Source organism: Ctenopharyngodon idella, chromosome 2 (assembly GCF_019924925.1).
Source record: "Ctenopharyngodon idella isolate HZGC_01 chromosome 2, HZGC01, whole genome shotgun sequence".
Lineage (NCBI taxonomy): Eukaryota > Metazoa > Chordata > Actinopteri > Cypriniformes > Xenocyprididae > Ctenopharyngodon > Ctenopharyngodon idella.
In genome coordinates, this window is record NC_067221.1 from 39,743,539 (window position 1) to 39,766,948 (window position 23,410).

The 23,410-nt window shown below is 37.4% G+C and overlaps 1 long non-coding RNA gene across 1 annotated transcript; it reads right to left on the minus strand.

Annotated features, from left to right (window-relative positions):
• Positions 1 to 7,764: 7,764 nt before the first annotated feature.
• On the minus strand, positions 7,765 to 21,449 carry LOC127522923 (uncharacterized). Its single transcript, XR_007932774.1, has 3 exons — positions 21,189 to 21,449; positions 10,251 to 10,370; positions 7,765 to 10,170 (listed from the first exon to the last, which is right to left on the minus strand). It is a non-coding gene; the product is annotated as an uncharacterized LOC127522923 (long non-coding RNA).
• Between the last annotated feature and the right edge of the window lie 1,961 nt (positions 21,450 to 23,410).

The window sequence follows — 23,410 nt, forward strand, 5'->3', positions numbered from 1 at the left end:
GTTTTCCCTTTTGCGCTCTGGCTCGCTGCTTCCTCTGACAGACGAATCAATGCGACTGTGTTTTAACTCTCTTCATCTGCTCCGTCAGTGACATGATTAATCTGACCTGCGAAGAACTGCCTGAAACAAACCACATTCGTTTTAATCATTTGGTTTCTGTCTGGTCTGTAAATCAGAGAGCTGTTACAGCTTGACACTTTCGTCACACGACTTCATCACTCGTTTGCATAAATTGGCTTCAGCTATTCTATTTCTTCTAATAAACCTTTTATTTACTTATTTGGCTTCATTTAAACACTTTCATCCCACTGACATTTTGTCCAACACAAAATAATCTTTTAAGAGCTCTGTCATGGCTTCCACCCACACCGTCACAGTGTTATCGCTCATAACACCACATTACAAGTGGGCGACGCTTCCTGTCAGTGAAACTCAATAAGAGAAGGAACAAACCTACACATTTTCTACCTTGCTTGCTTTGTTTCCTCAAAAAAAAAAAAAAAAAAAACACGTTATCATATGGTTCCAACTGAATGAATTTTTAAAAATATTTCAGTAACCACAAAAGTTAGATGACACAACAAAGGTCATCAGATTGCATTGCAATTACGTAACAATCACATAATATGGTCAGTGTTGCCAATTGCTTTCAATTGAAAGTAGCTAAAACTGGTAGCTGAATGTCACTAGAGGACATCATAATGGCAAATTCATTGATCTATATAAATATGAATATAGATCAGTGAGCAAAATAAGAATCTCGATAAGGTTTGTCCAAGAAGTTGCTAGATTTGTCCCTAAACTTTTGGAAAAAGTCTCAAAAGGTGCGGGGAACTCACTAAATCAAGTGACAAAATCGCTAAATTGGCAGCACTTCAGTGCTTAGCTGGGATGGATATACAATGACAAAAGCCTTTTCTCACTATGTGTTCTTGTCTGTACTTGTGTTCTTGTGAAACGTCATCTGTTCCAATTCAAAGTTCACATCTAGCGAAGTACAGTTCAAATCCCCATATGTGTCCCTTTATTGAGGATGCATCAGGAGGTGACTTGTGCAGAATGCATCTTGCACCAAGAAGCCCGCATAATTTTCAAAATATTGTTGATTTGTCACGAAATGTAGTTTTTCAGGCAAGATTATAGTTGTTTAAACCTCAAATCTGTGGTTTATTTATAAATAAATGTGGAAAAATTGCTTTAACGTTTTCGGAGTTGTGAGGCCCGGCGATCACCGGACGCTCAGCGCTCATGTACCCGCCGAGAACAGTCCTACCTCAGCAAGTCCTTCTGACATGTGCCGCTGGCTCTGATGTCTCTGTAGTGGTTAAACATGAAACATAATTCATTTTGGGCATATCTAACGGGCAATCTTTGGTCTCATGAATGTTTTATTTATTCCTGTTAAGTTTCATAACTTTGCATTTTTTTTATTAATGCTGTACTAGAGCACTGACTTTGTAAGTTTGACTGAATTTTTGTTTGTCTTTATTTATACATTTTTTGCTTTAGTCTTTTTTTCTATTGTATAAGCTTCTTATTATGGAGCCCCACTCATGATTTACTATTTCATTCCCTCAATTTGCTAAATCTTGCACACGATTTTTTAAATCGAGAGAGCAAATTAGTAAATCATGCACACGATTTAGCCTACTGTTTTTTCCTGCATGTCTTGTGCGGGGCTCCATTTCATATACTTTTATAATGGCTATTATTGTTCATTAAAACTAACATTTAACAAAAAGAGACATGGTTGTGTTTTATGTATATTTCATTTGATTATACATACAGTGAAGTTAATAACAGTATGCACATTGCCTGAACCATATAGGTCTAATGTTTCATATTTTTTAAATAAAAACAAAAAGAGGCAGGGTGGTGTTTTATATAATATTGGACGCAAGAGCAGAAGAATGCTTAACAGTGTTATTGACAAAAGCTGGAATATACTCTTGAGCAAAAACTCAGCTGGCTCCAGACCAACTCAGGTAGATGATCAAAACAGATCTCAGTCTTAATCAGCAGACAATTATGCAGATCCAGGAACGAAGGATTAGAGTCCAACAAGCAAGAAGATAATGACCAGGCAGGCAATAAAACTGGAATTACTAATCAGTCGGAATAGCATGTGGTAGTCACAGTCAGGAACGAATGCGATGGCCAAACCAGGGAGAGCAAAATGTAAATGAATTTAAGGTGCCAATTCATGTGAGAAAATTCTTTCACAATCTGAGACTGATGAATCTTGGCTTTGTCATCCTGGAATATGGCCATGATGTGTCTTCCTACATGGTTGTTTAAGAAATTAAAAGCTACACACTCCATCAGTTAGCCAAACATATAACATGCTAGAAACATAATAATCACTGCAACAATGATCCAATCATAGACTCTCAAGCATTTGCCTATTTAAATCCAAACAGTGACTTTTTTTGGCCGGGCAGTGTATAATTTAGTGGAAAATACCAAAATTCAGTCCTTTCAGACAGGTGTTTAAGATCTCACAAGAGTCAACATGAGCTTTCATCACAACAAAGCTCAAAAATCACTTGATTTCCTCAGATGAGAGATGGAAAATCCTGTGGTTTCATACTACCTCTGTTTTCCTCTGGTGGTTGTGGATGATTTGTCTGATCTGTGTCCGGACCACAGTAGTTGGTCTTTTGTCTATTCAATCCCAGTCGCACAGTAAACGTCTCTTTTTTTCTGTGGCTCCCAGCTGTCAGGAAGATAGTTCATTGATCAGTACAGAAAAATATGAACACCCACACTTGTGAAAACACAGAGGACACAATGTTACTGCTTTTTCCCTCTAAAAGGGTGTAAAATTACAGAAACAAGCTGCCAAGAAATAGAAAACAGCATGAGGTAGTTACAGCTTTATTTGTAAGAAAAGCATTTCCCCCTCCCAATCTGGTAACTTGTTTGAATAAAGAGGAGAAACAAATTTTATTTAATGGCTCTGTCATCACAAGGACCTTCAGACCTTCAATCGTGTTGTCATGGTGATGGCCCATATTTATAGACCCTGACATATGTCTGGAGTCACATTAACATCAACTCATTAACATTTATCAGAAATCACATCTGCATTATTCATGCAGAAATCTGTGTTTTCAGTTATGTCTCATTTAAGTGTCAACTTTGTCTCAGATGTTTCTGAAATGTCATTGGAGAAATAAAACTGAAACAAAAACACAACTATGAACTTTATAGTAAGTATAGTTGTTATCATTTATTCTTGTAAGAGTTTGGTGAGAAATATTTGAGTTCATTTTGGGATAACATCAACATGAAAAACTACAATAACAACATTAACAGAGCAAAAATCAGCCCGGGGGAAATCTGATTCATCAAAGGTTGCTCTTTAATTTCTCAGAAGACTTAATTGAGTGTTAGGTCTAATTTTAGTACAAACTTCGTCTCTCTTTCGGACAAACAAAAATAGACACAAACAAGTCAATATTTTTCATTCAGAGAGCTAAAATTAATATAGATAGCAGATCAGATAATTTGATTGTCTAGCAAATCTGTGACGTTGCTGAGATCTCTTCTGAAACTTTAGAGGAGACACTTGTGAAATTACTGGGATTGTTATTGCAGGAGACACATATCAGAAGCAGGAGACTTCATCACCATTTGTACTCCACATAATCTCATTACACTGTTGGAGAAATAATTCAGATATTAAAGTCAATGTGAAATCAAAACTGACATTTTACTTTATATTCCCAGTGAATATAAAGTCCTTCCCTGTTAAATATATCCAATTTCAATTGGAAATGCGCCAGAAGTGAAATGGGTTGCAAACATTCATGTTGACTTTAGAGAGATCTCATTTGTGATTTTTCTTCCCTAAGAGTTATGTGCAAACTTGCACAGGCAAACAAACTGGTCGTGCATTGCGTCTGTTTGCTGACAGTCCATGGAGGTGACCTAGAGAAGCTGGCCACATATTGATTTTTCATCTGGGACTTCAAGGTTCAGGCTCCAGGGAGAAGAGGACAAGAAAACATTTACAGACACAATCCACAGCCATCAGACCAGAGTCAAGGGTGACGCACACTCCAACACCAGACGACACCACATGAATGCCAGCCGTATCACAAGAGGAAAGGGCCAATTCATCTTATTTAGCATATAACCTCTTGATAATTATTTGAAGTGCTCCTATTATGCTTTTACAAATATTACCTTTCATGCAGTGTGTAACAAAGCTGTTTGTGAATGTAAAAGGTCTGCAGAGTTTTAAAGATCAATTAAAGTTATTGTCTCCTAAAAGAAAGAATCGATTCTGAATTCGAGTTGTCAGTAATTCCAGTCTCACTTCCTATTACAAACTTACGAGCCTCCAGAGCTGAAATTCAGATATGGTAATGGGCGTTTCGTTTTCCGACATGCACTGTAAGCGGTAGGCCAATCAACAGACTGGGCCATCTGACCAATCAGAGCAGAAGAAGCTCTCGGAAAGGAGGCGTTTAGGGAGACCGAATCTTCGAACTAACCATTTTCAGACTCTTTGAGAAATGAGGTGATGTGCAATGTATGTTATGAAAAAAATTAACACATTTTTTGACCTTGGATAAATGTAAACCTATTGTAGGAAATCTTGAAAACAAAATTAGAAGCCTTTAGAAGCATAATAGGAGCACTTTAACGGGGACCTATTATGCCCCTTTTCACAAAATGTAATATAAGTCTCAGGTGTCCCCAGAATGTGTCTGTGAAGTTTCAGCTCAAAATACCCCACAGATCATTTATTATAGCTTTTTAAAATTTGCCTGTGAGCAAAAACATGCCGTTTTTGTGTGTCCCTTCAAATGCAAATGAAGAGGGCGGAGCTTTAACAGCTCACACTTCGGTTGTTCAACAACAACAAAGCTGGAGAATCTCACGCAGCCAAAATGAGGATTGTCAGTAACGGTGTTCAGCTTTACATTGTTCAAACCGGAGTCGACACTGATGGAGAGACTCAGGAAGAAGTTACAACTTTTAGAATGAAACTGGACGTTTCTGAATGGTTAGTGGACAAATGTGCTGGCCTTTGCAAATAAACATAGCGTTTTTAATTGTTGTCTTTACAGAAAACGTACACAGTTTTTCAAGACAATCACCTTTTACACTGCTCTTTACAAACATGTGGTTATAAAGTATATAAACAAGGTTTAAAATAGACAACACATCTGGTCTCTAAAAAAACAATAGCTTTAGCCGCATTTGTTGTGGAACTGGCCAACAGGCACACTGACTAAAATGGCGATTTGCTCAAAAATCATAAAAAAATAAACAGTGTGACACTTACTTCTTCTGGAGGTGAAGCTGGATCACGAACAGTTGGTACAGATCCATCTTTGAGTACCAACTTTTTTAGCAAAGCCTGCCTTGTATTGCCAATCATTCACAAAGCAGTCTGGATTGAAATGATTTGCGCAGACATAAACAAATTTAGGTAGATTTTGGGGCATATTATCTTCAAAAATAAAACTAATCCACTGCATCCTCAGTGGCTCTGATGTTGGGAGAAAATGAAGAGTCCTATGTTCAGTCTTAAAAAACAGAACACCAAGATTGCTTACGAGACATTGTTGTGGGTAAAGCTGCTCAAGCGCGGAGAAAATGGCAGACAACGTACAACTCGCTGAGGGCAGAAACTATGATAATACAGGACTGTCAGTCAGCGTCACACTGCATTTAAATGCGGGAGTGAATCCCCTAAATTATCGTTACATGTGTGTACAGAACACGACTCACTCTCGAAAATGCGATGATTGACAGCTTGGAAACCATAGCGACGTTCTGGCGTCTCTCGTGTTTGGTATCCATTATTGTGACCAAAAATATTACAGTGATAAAACACGTTATTTTCAGCAATTTAAACTTAACACACTAACACAGTCTGTGTTGTTTAACGGCTCTGGTTTATGCTTGTACAGCCTGTTTCACACAGAGCGCGCTCTTTCTGTGTTGCCATGATCACTCATTATAAGCGTTTTCGGGCTTGTTGTTTAAGCTCGTCTCATAAAGCTAGCGGGTTAATGGAATTATTAAAGTGTGCAGACATGAATCGTGATATTTTGGTGTTATTTTCAGCATAAAGCATTTGGATTTATTTCGGTTTATTTTGGGCTCATTCTTGTTCGCTGATTTTTCTAGCAAGATCTGGCAACTCGAATGAGTCAGGGCTCGTGCTTTCTCTGGGATTCACCGCGCAAAGAGAGACATATCTCCGATGAACGTTAAACGTCATTAACTAGAACTAGTTGTTCAGTTCGGTTCCGTACACACTGCGTGGAATTACTGTACATTTTCTGTAATTAAAAAAAAAAAAAAAAAAAAAAAAGGAGTCTGTAGATTTTTATCATTATAGGGTGGTTGTGTTCACACACTGCCAACGCACATTTGTCCAAACACCATGTAAAAGTGGATTTTGCATAATAGGTGCCCTTTAAAGGTTTATTTTTATGCAATAATCTGTTACCATCTACTCACCCTGATACCGTTCCAAGCCCGTATAGCTATTTTAACGAATCTTCATGCGGTTCAACCCATTTCACTTCTGTAATGTGATTGAAATTGGATATATTTAATGGGGAAGGACTTTATATTCATTGGGAATTAGTGAAAAACTAATTGGATAAGAACAAAACTTGAACAGAGTTCAGCTGAACTATGACACTATTGTGTTACGCAGATCTGTTTATAGCCGAATTGAACTCATTTTATAACTGATGAACTTTACACAGTTATTGAACTGAATTAAATCAACACTAAACTGACTTGAGTTGAATAATGACACTATTGTCTTTAGAGCTACTGTATAGCAGAATTTGAATTTGTCTCATATTTAATGAAGTTTGCATCATTGATTGCTATTAACATGTTTATTACCATGAAGCTGCTGTAAAATTATATGTTAAGTGTTATATAAATAAAGTTGACTACTGCTAAAAAATGCTACAACAGTAGTCCATATGACTTGTGCTATATTCCAAGTCATACGACAGCTACACCGACATGTAAGGTACTTTTAATTTACAATCTTCCCCTCCAGTGAGCTGTTAACTGAAGAAGCACACGACCGGATCACTGAATCGGCGTGTTTCACTAAGTACCAATTCAATTTTGTACCAGACTGACAGGCTGCTTTTGAATGCAATGTGTGGATATGAACACATGCTCCTGTGCACATGATGTCAAATGCAAGGAAAATAGTCTTTGCAAGGTACAGTATTAATGTAAACACACCTGGTTCGTCTTAAGTACATGCAAAAATGGATTCTGAAAGGTACATGACATAGTTTTAATTTGTTTATATTTATAATGTTTAACATCTGCATGTTCATGTTTGCTGTCCTATTGAAATGGGCATTGCAAATTGAGTTTTTACTTGTAGTTGTAAGTTTGTAGTTTGGTATTGTAATCCCAACCAACATAGAATGTTCTCAGAACTTTGGCTAATATTCTGGCAAGGTTCTCTCAAAATTATGAACAAACGTTCTCCCATGTTAATAGTTACCTGGCCTTTAATAATGTTCTCAAAGCCTTAGCATGTAAAAACATTATACATCATTCATGGAACTTTTTTCTGAAAAATTTTAAGTGTTACTACTTGTTTCAGAATGTTTAGAGAACATTCATTTTGCAAAATGATAAAATGGAATGTTCCCTTTAATGTCTGCATAATCAAGAAAAAAGTTTTTAAAACATTAAAAAAACTGGACATTTTGAACGTTCAGAGAATATAATTTTCAGAACCTAATGGGAGCGTTTTTCTTAGAACATATTTTTATTAGCTGGGAAAACTCTCATGCACGGTACAGTGAAGCTTCATGCACATATTTCCATTAAATGTGTTGTAATTGACCTTGTGAGCCTACATCCCTACATTCATCTGCCTAATAGCGAGAAAGCCATAGATACACATTTCATCTCTGCACTGTAATTAGACACGAAGGCTTTTCATCATTGAAAGTCAGCATGACCTGTTTGCTTGCAAGATGATTGTTTCATCCTGAAACTTTGTAGTTTTTTGTACAAACTCTTTGTAAAATAATAAGGAATTTACATTATCTAAATGCAAATGCTTCGACATGCAAACAATATTAAATAGAATTACAGGGAGCTAAGCAGACAAACAGATCAAGACACTAACACAAGACAGAAAGTAAGAGATAGATAGACAGCGACTGACTCTGAAAGAGCAGGATATGGACCGACAGACAATGAGAAACAATGAGAAGAAAAGAAGCAGAGGTGAGAGCAGGCGACTGTGACATATGGAGCTCTTTGAGAACGAATAGAGGAAATGAAAGACACAAAAAGAGGAAAGGAAAGGAGAAGAGAGAGAGATTTAAAATCAGATTCTATCAGATCATTTACAAATATTATAATCTGTAAATGGAAAAGCAAAAGAAGAGGCTGTCAATGTCATTCCTACTATATAACACATCATCATGGTCTCAACATACATCTTCATATATTGAATAAAATATTAAAACAATTTTTAAACCTTGGAAATCAAATTAGGTTATCACAATTACACAACTTATCATAGGTTATGTATACACAACACAAGTTAACATAAGGGTGAATTTAAAACTGATTTGAGCAGATGTTTTGTCATGTCCAATTTATTATGTTTCAAACAAAACATGTTTTCTTTAGAATATTGTTTGAATTGATAAAATATATCACTGACACTTCATTATCCCATGAGGCCATGGAACTAAAGAGCTGTCAGATTCAAAAAGCTGTTTTTTGTCATTAGAACATTCCATCCTGTCTGATCAAATGATAGAAGTTGGCGTGATATTAAAATTTCAAAAGATGATTAAAAATATGAAAATGTGACATCCGCATGTAAACCATCTGTCAATCCCTTACTTTTTTATGAACATCCTGTTCATTTTCTTGCCAGTGTAAATAATGAAACTTATAATTAATAAAGTGTCTGAGCTTGAGTATATTTCTGAAAGTCTGACGTAGCTTTTTAAAAGAAACATTTCCTTTAAGGGATGATTCACTGTCATAAACTGTCATGAAATATACTGTCATCATTTATTCACCCATATGTCGTACCAAACCTGTATGAACACAAGATCATTTTAAAAATGTTGGTAACCAAACAGTTTTGGTGATCATTCACTTCCATTGAATGGACAAAAAAAGAGAGGCATTTCTTTTAAGTTTAAAGTCGGCATGAAATGGAAGTTGCGATTATCTTTTCTTCCCTATATATCTGAGTGAAACTCATTTTTGAAAAATTTTACATTTTGTTTTTTTAGAATTTTTTACTTTATGGGAATGGAACGAAACTTGGTAAAGGTTTTTGCACTTGCTGTGTGAACACACAACAAACAAACAAACAAACAAACAAACAAACAAAAAATGGACATGATTTGAAAAGGTTAAATGGTCCTAAAAAAATAATCACAGTTGTATTATTTATGGTCAAAAATGAGCGCATTGGAAATTAATGGGAGACGAATTTCATCTAATGGAAACGTTTAGTACCGCACCAAAACAAATTCTTACTGAAAGCTAAATTTTTTAGATAACCACAAATTTGGAACACAACTTGTTTAGATGTATGGCTTTAGAGCAAAACATGTCTTGAAAAAAAATATATTTCATATACAAATAAAAATTTTGTATGCATTTTTCATAATTAAACTTATATAACCTTATTTTAGTTTCACTTTTTACTTTTTCACCTCAGAAATAATCTGTCTTCTATAAAAAGAGGCCAAACTGGAAAAGTTTGTGCTCCAAAGCATTCAAGATTTATGACCGATCATATCTATTCCATAAATATAATTTAGTACCATAAAATCCCCTAAAAATACATTATCAAACTAAAATATAGTACATTCATTTCATTGAAATAAAATAAAAAATCAGTAATTTTTGACCACCACACGACCAGAGGGTTAAAAAATAATAATTTATAATAAATACTGCAATATTCCATCAAAAACAAGAATTGTCCATTTTGATTTCATGGTGACTTTGAAACTAAAAGTTACTGAGTTATAGAGGTTCTTCAGAACAGGAACGAGCTGTTATCACTCACGTCACAGACATGCGGCACGTGACAATGTTACAGCTCACTGAATCACACTAAACCAGAGGAGATGAATGAAGAAGAGTGGAGTGGAAAATATCGTGAAATGGCTGTAAAGATGAGAAGGGTTATTGTTACACAGTGATGACTGAATGAAAAAGAGTTAAATGCTGAGACGTCAGACACCTACCGGACATAATCTGGTTAAGCATCAGTCATCCATTATTCTGATGTATTTCTGATGTTATTTAATGTCACAAGGAGATCTCAGTTTTCATCTTTTATTATCTCAGATGTTTCTCCTACAATTCTGAGGCAAAAACAACAACAACAAAAAAGGATAAATGAATAGTTGACATATGGCAAGAGTATAGAGCTACAAAATTATCATTCAGACTTGGAAGAGTTTAATGAGAAACATTTGAGTTTATATTGAGATATATTTGATCTTCTTTTAATCTCATTCCTGTCTAGGAGAAGTAATTGAGATAAATGGATCTCATTCGTGATTCCCATGGGAAAACTGCCACGTGTGGCTCCAAAGTGTGCTGTCTCCGAGGTACGGTGCAAATGAGGTAATGAGGACATGGCATTTTATAATTTTCCGTAATTCATTCTGAAGGTGACCAGTGCATAATTGCTCAGAAACTACTTAAAGCTAATTAGCTAAAGCTAATCTGGAGCTCAGTGAATGTGGAACAGCGGGGAGGAATAGTGCAGATCTGAAAAGAAGAAAACCAGGAGCAGCGGGAAGATAAGTAGACATCTGTTGTGTATTAAGGTCTTAAGAAATTTTGTCTTAAAGGATTTAGTTCACTTTCAAATGAAAATTAGCCCAAGCTTTACTCACCCTCAAGCCATCCTAAGTGTATATGACTTTCTTCGCATCACATCGCTTCACTTCAGAAGGCCTTTATTAAACCCCCGGAGCTGTGTGGAGTACGTTTTACTTTGGATGGAAGCACTTTCTTGAGCTTTATACTCATTGGTCCCGTTCACTACCATTATAAAGCTCGGATACGTCAGGATATTTATTAATATAACTCCGATTGTGTTCGTCAGAAAGAAGAAAGTCATATACACCTAGGATGGCTTGAGGGTGAGTAAAGCTTGGGCTAATTTTCATTTGAAAGTGAATTAATCCTTTAAGTCACAGCTCAGGATAGCTAAGGGTTTGACACTGTAACTGAGTTCAGAATAACATTAGCATAATATTTCTGTCAGATATAATAAGAGTATGATAGTATGCTCAGCCTGTGTGTGTTCCTTCTGCTCCGGAGTCATTAGTCACATGGCATTTACAGCTCAGCTGATTGGTTCAAATAAGTAAAGATGGCTGATTTCAAATTCTGTGCTTATGCAAGGCTTCCTGCACCAGTCGAGCTACTGCCATTGAGATGAGTGGGAATGCAAACGTACAGCTTTCTCCAGGTATTACAGACCTGCTTGGATGAATAAAAGGTTACATGCATAAAAACTGAATGAGAACTGAGACATAAAAAAGAAGCAAAAGGGCATTCATCAATAAAGATGCAAGGAAGCTTCCATGTTCCTTCAGACGAAAGCAAACACCTGCTGCGTCTGTGGAAGATTCCACATCCGAAAGAGCAAAGCATGGATTTCAATAAGGCAAGAGGTGCAAGAGCAGGAGAATGTGAGTTTATAGATCAAAGCTGCTGTGCAGCAGAAAGCAACTCATTCAAAGAGCTCAAGTATCGACATGACTTAAAATACCTGCTCACTGAACAAATCTACTCTAATGAACAGCGGATTATACCTGAAACACTGTCAGAAAATCCCTAATCCCTTCGATTTCTGATGTGCTTTCAACTCCATGTGAGATTTCATAATGTCACTGCTTTAATTTCACTTATAGTGTCATATGTGAAAATGAGATTTTATGAGTCGATTTTCATGGATGTACACTATATTGCCAAAAGTATTGGGACACCCCTCCAAATCTTTGAATTCAGGTGTTCCAATCACTTCCATGGCCACAGGTGTATAAAATCAAGCACCTAGGCATGCAGACTGCTTCTACAAACATTTGTGAAAGAATGGATCGCTCTCAGGAGCTCAGTGAATTCAAGCGTGGTACTGTGATAGGTTGCCACCTGTGCAATAAGTCCATTCGTGAAATTTCCTCACTACTAAATATTCCACGGTCAACTGTTAGTGGTATCATAACAAAGTGGAAGCAATTGGTAACAGCAACTCAGCCACGAAGTGGTAGGCCACGTAAAATCACAGAGCGGGGTCCGCGCATGCTGAGGCACACAGTGCGCAGAAGTTGCCAACTTTCTGCAGAGTCAATAGCTACAGACCTCCAAACTTCGTGTGGCCTTCAGATTAGCTTCATGGAATGGGTTTCCATGGCCGAACAGCTGCATCAAAGCCTTACATCACCAAGTGCAATGCAAAGCATCAGATGCAGTGGTGTAAAGCACGCCGCCACTGGACTCTAGAGCAGTGGAGACGTGTTCTCTGGAGTGATGAATCACGCCTCTCTGTCTGGCAATCCGACGGACGAGTCTGGGTTTGGTGGTTGCCAGGAGAACGGTACTTGCCTGACTGCATTGTGCCAAGTGTAAAGTATTGGTGGAGGGGGGATTATGGTGTGGGGTTGTTTTTCAGGGGTTGGGCTTGACCCCTTAGTTCCAGTGAAAGGAACTCTTAATGCTTCAGCATACCAAGACATTTTGGACAATTTCATGCTCCCAACTTTGTGGGAACAGTTTGAGGATGGCCACTTCCTGTTCCAACATGACTGCACACCAGTGCACAAAGCAAGGTCCATAAAGACATGGATGAGCGAGTTTGGTGTGGAGGAACTTGACTGGCCTGCACAGAGTCCTGACCTCAACCCGATAGAACACCTTTGGGATGAATTAGAGCGGAGACTGTGAGCCAGGCCTTCTCGCCAACATCACTGCCTGACCTCACAAATGCGCTTCTAGAAGAATGGTCAAAAATTACCATAAACACAGTCCTAAACCTTGTGGAAAGCCTTCCCAGAAGAGTTGAGGCTGTTATAGCTGCAAAGGGTGGGCCAACTCCATATTAAACCCTACAGATTAAGAATGGGATGTCATTAAAGTTCATGTGCACATAAAGGCAGGCATCCCAAAACTTTTGGCAATATAGTGTATAAACTATCTGGACAGCCTCATTTTGTACTGAGTGTGCTCTATATGGATACTTAAATTATTCAATACATTTTGCATTTTTAAAATAAATGATATGATTAACATCAAATGTTCAAATGTAAATAATGGATTACTCATAAAAAATACGAAACCCTTGTGTAAATGAGTCTTTAAATGAAAAGAAAATCTGCTGAAAATGCTCGCATGAATCTCACTAATTAAACACCTAACACCTACACTTAAGCCACTTAAGAGGGAAATTAACTACATCGTGGCATAAAGGGACATAATTGGCAAGGGTGAAGTTCACCTGAGGATTACTGCATGAGTATTAGTGTAATTCTGTATGAGCTTTCTTCTTTAATTAATCTTCTTTAATTAATTACAGTATCAGACAGATAGTTATATATGATACATGCTATTCATATACTAAAGAAAATAACCTAAGATTTCTGTTCTTCACTTCATGTTCTGAAATCTTGTCCAACTGGCCTCCATTGGTCCTTCTGCTCTGAAGGGTAATTTATTGAATTTGGCCTGGTCCACTTTAAGGATATGACTATTTCACCAATTCATTTTTGGTTTAGACCATAGCAAATATAATGCTAATGCTTCGAGGTAATTGCATTTTAAAAAGTGCAAGGTGTTTCAATTATGGCTTTATATTAAATTGTGCTTCCATTTGGAGAATCGTTCCTTTTTGTCCTTTCCCCCTAAACTTAATAAATGTTCTCAACTCGGCAGAACAGCTGAGCTTGTGTTTTGGAAATGAATTGAGTTTATTTGTAAGCAGAGACATTTGAATCGCTCTTTCTGAAGTGGTAATGGGAGCATCGGTCTGGTTGATATTCATTTTTAAAATTAGATTTTCTCAAACACACCATTGGTTTCTATTGCTTTGATTTTTGTAGTTCAGTATTTCAGTGGCGTTTTCTAAGGTATCGCTTACACTGAACATCTGAACATCTAACCCCAAATATTAGACTTCAGCAGATGCAAATGCGAAAAATATTTCTAAAAGAACTAAATACATACACCGATCAGGCATAACATTATGAGCATTGACAGGTGAAGTGAATAACACTGATTATCTCTTCATCACGGCACCTGTTAGTGGGTGGGATATATTAGGCAGCAAGTGAACATTTTGTCCTCAAAGTTGATGTGTTAGAAGCAGGAAAAATGGGCAAGCGTAAGGATTTGAGCGAGTTTGACAAGGGCCAAATTGTGATGGCTAGACGACTGGGTCAGAGCATCTCCAAAACTGCAGCTCTTGTGGGGTGTTCCCGGTCTGCAGCGGTCAGTATCTATCAAAAGTGGTCCAAGGAAGGAACCGGCGACAGGTCATGAGCGGCCAAGGCTCATTGATGCACGTGGTGATAGAAGGCTGGCCCATGTGGTCTGATCCAACAGACGAGCTACTGTAGCTCAAATTTCTCAAGAAGTTAATGCTGGTTCTGATAGAAAGGTGTCAGAATACACAGTGCATCACAGTTTGTTGTGTATGGGGCTGCATAGCCGCAGACCAGTCAGGGTGCCCATGCTGACCCCTGTCCACCGCCGAAAGCGCCAACAGTGGGCACGTGAGCATCAGAACTGGACCACGGAGCAATGGAAGAAGGTGGTCTGGTCTGATGAATCACGTGGCACCAGGATGCACTATGGGAAGAAGGCAAGCTGACGGAGGCAGTGTGATGCTATTAACACAATATTAGGAACGTGCCTGATCGGTGTATATAATACTGCAATACTGCACCCACTCAATTTACAAGCCACAATCCCTGAATTGAATTGAATTGACTGGCTGCACCCAAAAATGGAACTGGAATTTGAGCTGTGCTGGAATTTCAATTGGAATAAAAGGAAGAGGAATTTACTAAATTGCAATAGAGTGCATTAGTTCACAGACAGTTTTTCAGTGGCACTGGTTCCGGAAGTATTTTTTCCATTCATTTCTCCCATAGGGATTTCAAAAAAGACTTAGTTAAAGCGTTTTAAGCCATGAACCAAGTCAATCAGCTACGAGGTGAATCATAACATTACAAACTTTGATTTGAAGCAAAAAAGTGTTTGAAAATCAGATAAAAATACAAAGGTACAAGACTGTGTGCTTAACGGCTTTAGTGAGGGAAAGAACTATGAAGCATAACAATATATTTTAAGTTTATTGCAAAATATATATATAAATTCAAATATTTCAGTATTTTGAGAGTAGGGAGACCAACTCAGTTACGTCATCACGGTGATTCATGGGAGTGGGCGGAGCTAACATGATCTTTTAGTGATTTTTTCTTGTTTCGACTCTCTGATTGGTGGAATTTCTGTACAGCATCATGGGTAATGTAGTTTTTCACCATGAATTCCACTGTTAAACATGATTATTTTACTTCCGGAACCCAACTGTTGCAATCTATTGTTTTTCAAGACTGGATGGATGGATGGATGGATCAAAATCAAAATCAAACCTACTGTAGATACTGTATCTCCCTACAGAACACCTGCAGGCCAGAGTGAGCTTCTAGAACATCCAGTCCTTTCTGCAGATTCAGACATGTCAAGAGGGCCACTGTCCACATCAAGGCCATCATCAGTTAACAGACAGTTGGCTTGTTGTTTTAGGACAGAATGAGTTGAGCACTTCATCCCAGTGGTGGCAAAACTGACATTTCATGTCTGTAATTGGAGCTTGAAATGTCAGCCACTGAGACATTACTCACAGTCTCCTCTGGCTTCAGTTATTTCAGATTCTACTGGCCTGATTCTAATGTGACCCTCCAAACTTGGCTTTTTAAAACTGTTTTTGGCAACTGACACAAAACTGACTACTATGCATGTACACCACAACTAATTTCTAACAAACCCCCAGAGGACAGTCAAAAATGCAAATGCAATACATTTTAAAGTAGACAGCATAACCTATGAATCAAAGTCAAATCTACGGAAGCCCATTTCCATCTCTACCCACTAACCACTTTAAATATGAACCTTTGGCAGCATGTTATTATTCAGCCATGCTAAACACTTCCACAGTATCAGCTCTCGCAGCCTGACAAGAGCCTGACATTTCTCACCTTCAAACATAATTCTTCTAACCATTTGCATAATTACATGTGATAATGCACGTGGAGTTTTGAAAAGAAGGAAATTGGGTTCATTGTTGGGGGGAGGATCAACTGTCATATGTTGAAAAGAATAACACTTCAGTATGAGCAATTTAAATACACATTACGGCATGATTCATAATTGTGCCCAAAGTACAAAATAATCAAACGTAAGGTTTCAGTTTAGTAGCTCAAGTGAATATTAAACATATGAAATGAATCACATGGATGGATTATAAATCATGTACCTTTTAAATACTGATATAACAGGATGATGTAAACTATCCTCTATCCAGACTAGGGGATTTGACAGGACCAATGACCAGATATGATGAATGAAGACCCAGAGTCAGAGTTAAAAAATAAATAAATAAATTGAAGAAAACTTTACTGAAGAATAGTTTGCAGTTTCATCAGCAGAAGTCAGCTTTAACATTCACAAGGAGTTCGTAGGCCGCGCTGCGTACATTCACATTTCCACAACAATTATACACTCACACAGGTCGCTCAATATATGTCATTACTTCAGGTTGAATGATTCTGATTGGCTAAGTGCTAGATTAGAAAATGTCCACATATGGTCTTTGTCGGGGAAAACAAGTCACTCGTCTCCATCTATTATACGGCTGACACCAGGATCCTGGTTTTTGGCCACAAAGTGACCTAGGTCACAGATATGTGTTTGGCACCAGTTTGCCCACCTCTCCAATACAGGATCTTTAACAAAAATACTAGCGCACATACACAGATACAAAGCTTCTTCGAGGTTGAAGTTGGCCGAGCTCTTGCTCTAATCAGAAACTTTCCCAAAACATACAGATAAATTGTACTTTTCTCTCAGTGAAAGGTTCAGACAATATTCATCATTATTCTCTAGTAGTTAAGTAAAATAAATGCTTTAAAATACGCTGAAGAATCATTAAAATCATTTAATATTTAGAAGGATAAATATTGATTAATAACTTGATTATAAATCACTCAAAATATATACACTGAAGATACACTGAAGCGGCAGTGGATTCCAGAATCCACCCTCTTCACTATAGAAATAAAATGGGTTGCAATTTTCCCTTTACTGAAAAAAAAACACATAAAATAACACCTAATCTTTAGCAAAGCATTTAGATCCACTCCTCAGTTAGCCATGTAAACAAAAATGATTTATGTAGTCCCACACAAATAGAATAAAGGATTAGTTCACTTTAAAATTAAAATTACCCCTAGCTTTACTCACCCTCAAGCCATCCTAGGTGTATATGACTTTCTTCTTTCTGATGAACACAATCGGAGTTATATTAATAAATACCCTGACACATCTAAGCTTTATAATGACAGTGAACGGGACCAATGAGTATGAAGCTCAAGAAAGTGCATCCATCCACCATAAATATGTACTCCACACAGCTCCGGAGGGTTAATAAAGGCCTTCTGAAGCGAACCGATGTGTTTGTGTAAGAAAAATATCCATATTTAACAAGTTATAAAGTAAAATATCTAGCTTCTGCCAGACCGCCTTCCATATACAACTTACGGAAAAAGCATAACTGATGTCGTGTCAGTTAAGCTTTTTCTGTAAGTTGAATATGGAAAAGGCGTAGGACGTAGTGAACGGCGAGAGGTGTTACACTTTCTTCGTAAGTTGAATATGGAAGGTGGTCTGAAGCTAGATATTTTACGCATCAGGATATTATTAATATATCTCTGATTGTGTTTATCAGAAAGAAGAAATTCATATACACCTAGGATGGCTTGAGGGTGAGTAAAGCTTAAGCTAATTTTCATTTTAAAGTGAATTAATCCTTTAAGTAAACTTCAGTTTTAAGATTTTAGGTGAACTCAGTGAAATTAGGTTGTGACAAATGTTAAAAAATCATGTTGCTTTAGCTCATTTTAATTAATTAATGTGGAGGATGATGCCATTAGGACCTGGTCTGAGAACTCAGGGGGGGAAAAAAAACTATATCCCCAAGAAAATATGAGTTGTTTGAAGCATTTCAGTTAGAGCAGGGAAAACATCTGGAATATTTCTTAATAAAAAATTTCTTTTTAAAGTGAATTGAAAGTTTGGGTCTGTAAGATATTTTGTTTTTGAAAAGAGTCTCTTATGTTCACCATGCAAGGCTGCATTTATGAAAGAGTAATACTGTGAAATATTGCATTTTTAAATAACTGTTTTCTATAAGAATGTATGTTAAAATGCAATTTATTTCTGTGATGCAAATCTGAATTTTCAGCATCATTACTCCAGTCTTCAGTGTCACATGATCCTTCAGAAATCATTCTCATATGCTGATTTACTGCTCAAGAAACATTTATTATTATTATCAATGTTGAAATCAGTTTTGCTCCTTCATATTTTTGTGGAAATGGAAGTGGAATGTTGAAGGACAGAATGTTAAAGATACAATTGAACTGAATTTCTCCTTGTGGCAGATGTAAACAGCTAAATAAAATCAAATTTTAATAGAAATAAGAAAAATATGCTGCTGTTGTGGATAGGTCAATAAAATCTTGAAGCGTCTGATAAATGGCTGGAACAGATGAATGCAGCAACTTTACTGAAATGGTTACAGAATTTTGTGAATTTCAATTCTTGAGGCTATTTCATGTAAAGATTGCCTTTAAAAATAAAACCATGGTACCTCCGTAATCAATGTTTCTGCATGTCTTTCTGCCCACCTTGCAATCTCACCTTCTGCAGCAGAATTGCATTATCAGCATTTGCGCAGACACCAACTGACGAGAACGCAAGAGCCCCTAAAGAGGCCCTTCTGCTGAAGAGGTTATTCATTTTAAAACAGCCCAAGAGGCCATTTTTGTTTTTAACCAGATTTGTTTTGCTATTTGCAAACTGCAGTGAACCTTTTCAATTAAATTGCAATTGGCCTGAGGGCTGTGTGTCAGAGGGAGCAACTCCTGGTGACGCAAAAGTAGGGTGTTTCACTGTGAGATAAGGCAACACTTATGGCTCTCGGCATCTCTGCGACAACGGAAGCGATGCGGTTTCCAAATTGGTTGGAGGTATTTTGAGTCTTTCTATCTCTGAGGGCAAATGGCTGTGACTGCATCTGAGCCAAGGATCATGGGATATGCCAGAGAGGTGTCTGATGTGATTTGAAGAAGCCTGTGCTGTTGTTATATTTTCAGATTATTTATTTGGTGTTTTTTGATACTGCTCCTGGAGGCCACTTTTATGCACATTTGATGTGTTTCTCGGCTCATTAGTGGAGTGCTATGCTATGCTTTGACTCAAAGACCGCATTTCATTTGTTCAGAAGTGAATGTTTATCACTTCTATGCACATCTCCCTGGGTGCTGCAATGTTCTTGTGACGTCACACACACCCACATCTTTGTAAAACTGGAAGTGTTCGCTGCTCCCTACACACTCAGCAGGGGTGAAACATCATCAAATACAGATGGCACTTGAGTCATGCAAATTAGGGGTTTGGGTATGATGACATGAAATACAAGTATAAATACATGTATAAATATAAGTACATATGAATAGTAAATTATATATTATATTGGTAATTAAATTGTATATACAATATTTCATTAGTAAATAATTTAGGCTAAATGATACCCTTAAAATTTTTTAAAAACCCTTAAATTTAAAGGATTAGTTCACTTCAGAATTAAAATTTCCTGATAATTTTCTCACCCCCATGTCATCCAAGATGTTCATGTCTTTCTTTCTTCAGTCAAAAAGAAATGAAGGTTTTTGAGGAAAACATTCCAGGATTTTTCTCCATATAGTGGACTTCTCTGGGGTTCAACGGGTTGAAGGTCCAAATGTCAGTTTCAGTGCAGCTTCAAAGAGCTCTACATGATCCCAGATGAGGAATAAGGGACTTATCTAGCAAAATGATTGGACATGTTCTAAAAAAAAATAAAAAATTATATACTTTTTAACCACAAATGCTCATCTTGCACTGCTCTGCGATCCGCCACGCATTACGTAATCACGTTGGAAAGGTCAAGCGTTATGTAGGTGAAAGTACAGATTTAGTGTCTACATAGAGAGTGTGCAAAGATTGAGCCAAACCCCCTTTACAAAAAAAAAAAAAAAAAAGGTAAAACAACGATATCGGTTGATTTTGAAGTTGGAGGAGAAAATGGGATGGAGTTTTTTGCCTTACCGCGGTACTTCCACCTACATCACGCGTGACCTTTTGTTTCACTAGATAAGACCCTTATTCCTCGTCTGGGATTGTGTAGAACTCTTTGAAGCTGGACCGAAACTGACATTTGGACCTTCAACCCGTTGAACCCCAGTGAAGTCCACTATATGGAGAAAAATCCTGGAATGTTTTCCTCAAAAACCTTAATTTGTTTTCGACTGAAGAAGGAAAGACATAAACATCTTGGATGACGTGGGGGGGGGGAGTAAATTATAAACAATGAACAACTGTATTTTCATTAACTAACATTAACGAAGATTAGTAAATACAGTAACAAATGTATTGCTCATGGTTAGTTCATGTTAGTTAATACATTAACTAATGTTTAACTAATGAACCTTATTGTAAAGTGTTACCAAAAATAAAAATTAATTATTGTGAGTCATTTTAACTAGGCTCTTATGTACTCCAAGATCAAGATAATTGCTTCATTATCACTATGCTATTGACAATGAACCTTGTTCACCGAAATTTCGGTAGGCTAACTGAACCGCAACTGAATTTTTAAGCGCTATATACCTAATAAATTCGCAGAAGCGCATAATGAGTGATTTTGTGTATGTTTTACAAAACAAGTGACATATCTTCCGTGATGAGAGCAGCATTAGTTAGCAATAAATCAGTTAAAACGTAACCCCACATATAAACTAACGCAGATCAGTAGTGATAAATCAGTGATAAATTAGCTCATGTTTTACCTGACAGACTTCAGTCCTTTAGATGTGATGTTGACATTTACACTCATTGACATTTATAAAGAGAGAGAGCAGCTTATCTTCTGCAAGAAATCCATTTAAACGATGCAGTGTCCAGTGTGCGTCACATGCTGGTGGTGCTGCAGTTTCGAAATGCCACCTGATGACACATAGATATGTATATGTTTTTATATCTATGTGCTGACAGACATTAGATTAGTCCAACCCTGTGTTAACAGCTAGGCTACTCAGGAATGCCTGGTCATATAAAACTATAAAATTATTTAAAGGGGACCTATTTAATAAGATGTAATATATGTTTCAGGTGTCCCCAGAATGTGTCTGTGAAGTTTCAGCTCAAAATATCCCACAGATCATTTATTATACCATATTTTAAATGCCCATTTTTGAGCGGAAGGAAAACACGTCTTTAAATAGATGTGTGTATCCCTTTCGAGAGGAGGGTGAGCCTTTACAGCTCGCGCCTCAATATACTCTGCCAAAAACTAACAAAACATCTGTTTGGTTTTGGTTATCATCTCTATCGCAGCCACACTCACGTGACATTGCAGCTCTTTATCATTTAGGTAATTATTTGCAGGTGTTTTAAAGCCATAACAGTTTAAATTTTTGATACATGATTTTCTGAGCACACTATCCAAAGCAGAAAGCTGGCTGTCAGATGGCACGTCCTGTGAGTATTAATTCTCTTACATGTTTTATTGCACTTAAACTGTGAAATACACACAAGGTTATATCAAAAACACACAAACTTCACATAAACACAGTCAGTTATGTCTGTAAACGTAAACAGCAAACTGCTGTGTCAAACTGAGCAAAAATATGCAATTTGGTGCAGTTCCTGTAATTTATAAACAAAACACCTTCCCCAGAGATGTGAATTTCTGTGTGTGAGAGGTAGAAGTCTATGAAAAGTTTTCTGCTGATAGTCATGACAAGGTGGTTTGGTAACAAAGCAGGAAGGTGTTAGTATGCTGCGGAGGCAACAGGATTGTTGAACAGCCTGGAGGGGGTGCTGAGATGTCCATACTGAGATGGGCTGGATGTGGAGACCGGGAATGATTGGATTGGAAAATGATCCAAGCTGTCTAAACGTTCAACAGTAGGTGGTCTGAGCTTGCAACATGGCAATTCAGGTGTCTGTCAACACAGAACACTTGCCTTCCAATAAAGCAATTTCTGCAGTGTCATTTTCTGGCAGACTGTACAAAATTCTGCAAAAGAGATGTATAAGGTGGTGTTTTACCCTTAAAGTCGGCATGTAACGGAAGTTGCGATAGTCTTTTCTTCCCTGTTGTGACATATATCCAAGTGAAACGGCTTCTGGAACAAGAACAAATGTAAGGTGGGAAATGATTTTGTCCCTGGGGAATTGATTGGATGGTTGTGGTTTGCTATTGGTGGATCTCATGTGAGTGACAGGTTGCCCCACCCTCACGCTAGTAAACACGAAATTCTGGAGTGAACTAATCCTCTAATATCTTAAGTGATTTTGCTTTTTAAGCAAATGTCTCTTGATTTAAGAATGTTTAGATACTTTTTTGCAGTCCATGCTGGGCATTTGATGTCAATCAGGAACCAGATAAAACCAGCAGCCTTCTGGTTCCCGGACTTGATGCACCATTAAACACCTCTAAAAACATTTGTGCTTCAGTCTAGTATGAACTATATAATTTGCTTCCTGCAACACAGCAGAAACCAGTTGGTTCTACACACAAAGATCGATCTGTTGACAATCACTTCAATGACTCAACTGTTGCCATGCCTGGAAAATGAACTCATTTAGACAGTCTGAAGTGGATAAAATAGAGGACGCTTCTTCTAAGACAGGATGTCCCACTTTTCAAGGTCTCTGCAGGGATTTTGTCAGAGCTATTGTTGACTAAAGGCTTTGTGCTGTTGAAAGTATCTCTGCAAACTTTTAAGGGTTCATGCGGTGAACGTACAACAGGGTTTTCTGGAAGGAATCCAGGGCAGTGCAGCGTATATGAAGACTTTGTTCTTTGCATTGTCAAAGTTCTTGGTCCGGCTTTCATTCATCTTTGATCATATAAGAAGCTTCTGCTGACATTACCAGAACAGCTCTGGTCCCTAGAGCGATCACAACATGAGCTGAAGCACACTTTCCCCGTGCCTCTGTTGTTTCATTTGGGGTTTCTGCATGAGTGCTTTTTGAACAGGCAATGACACAAGAGGGTTAGAAA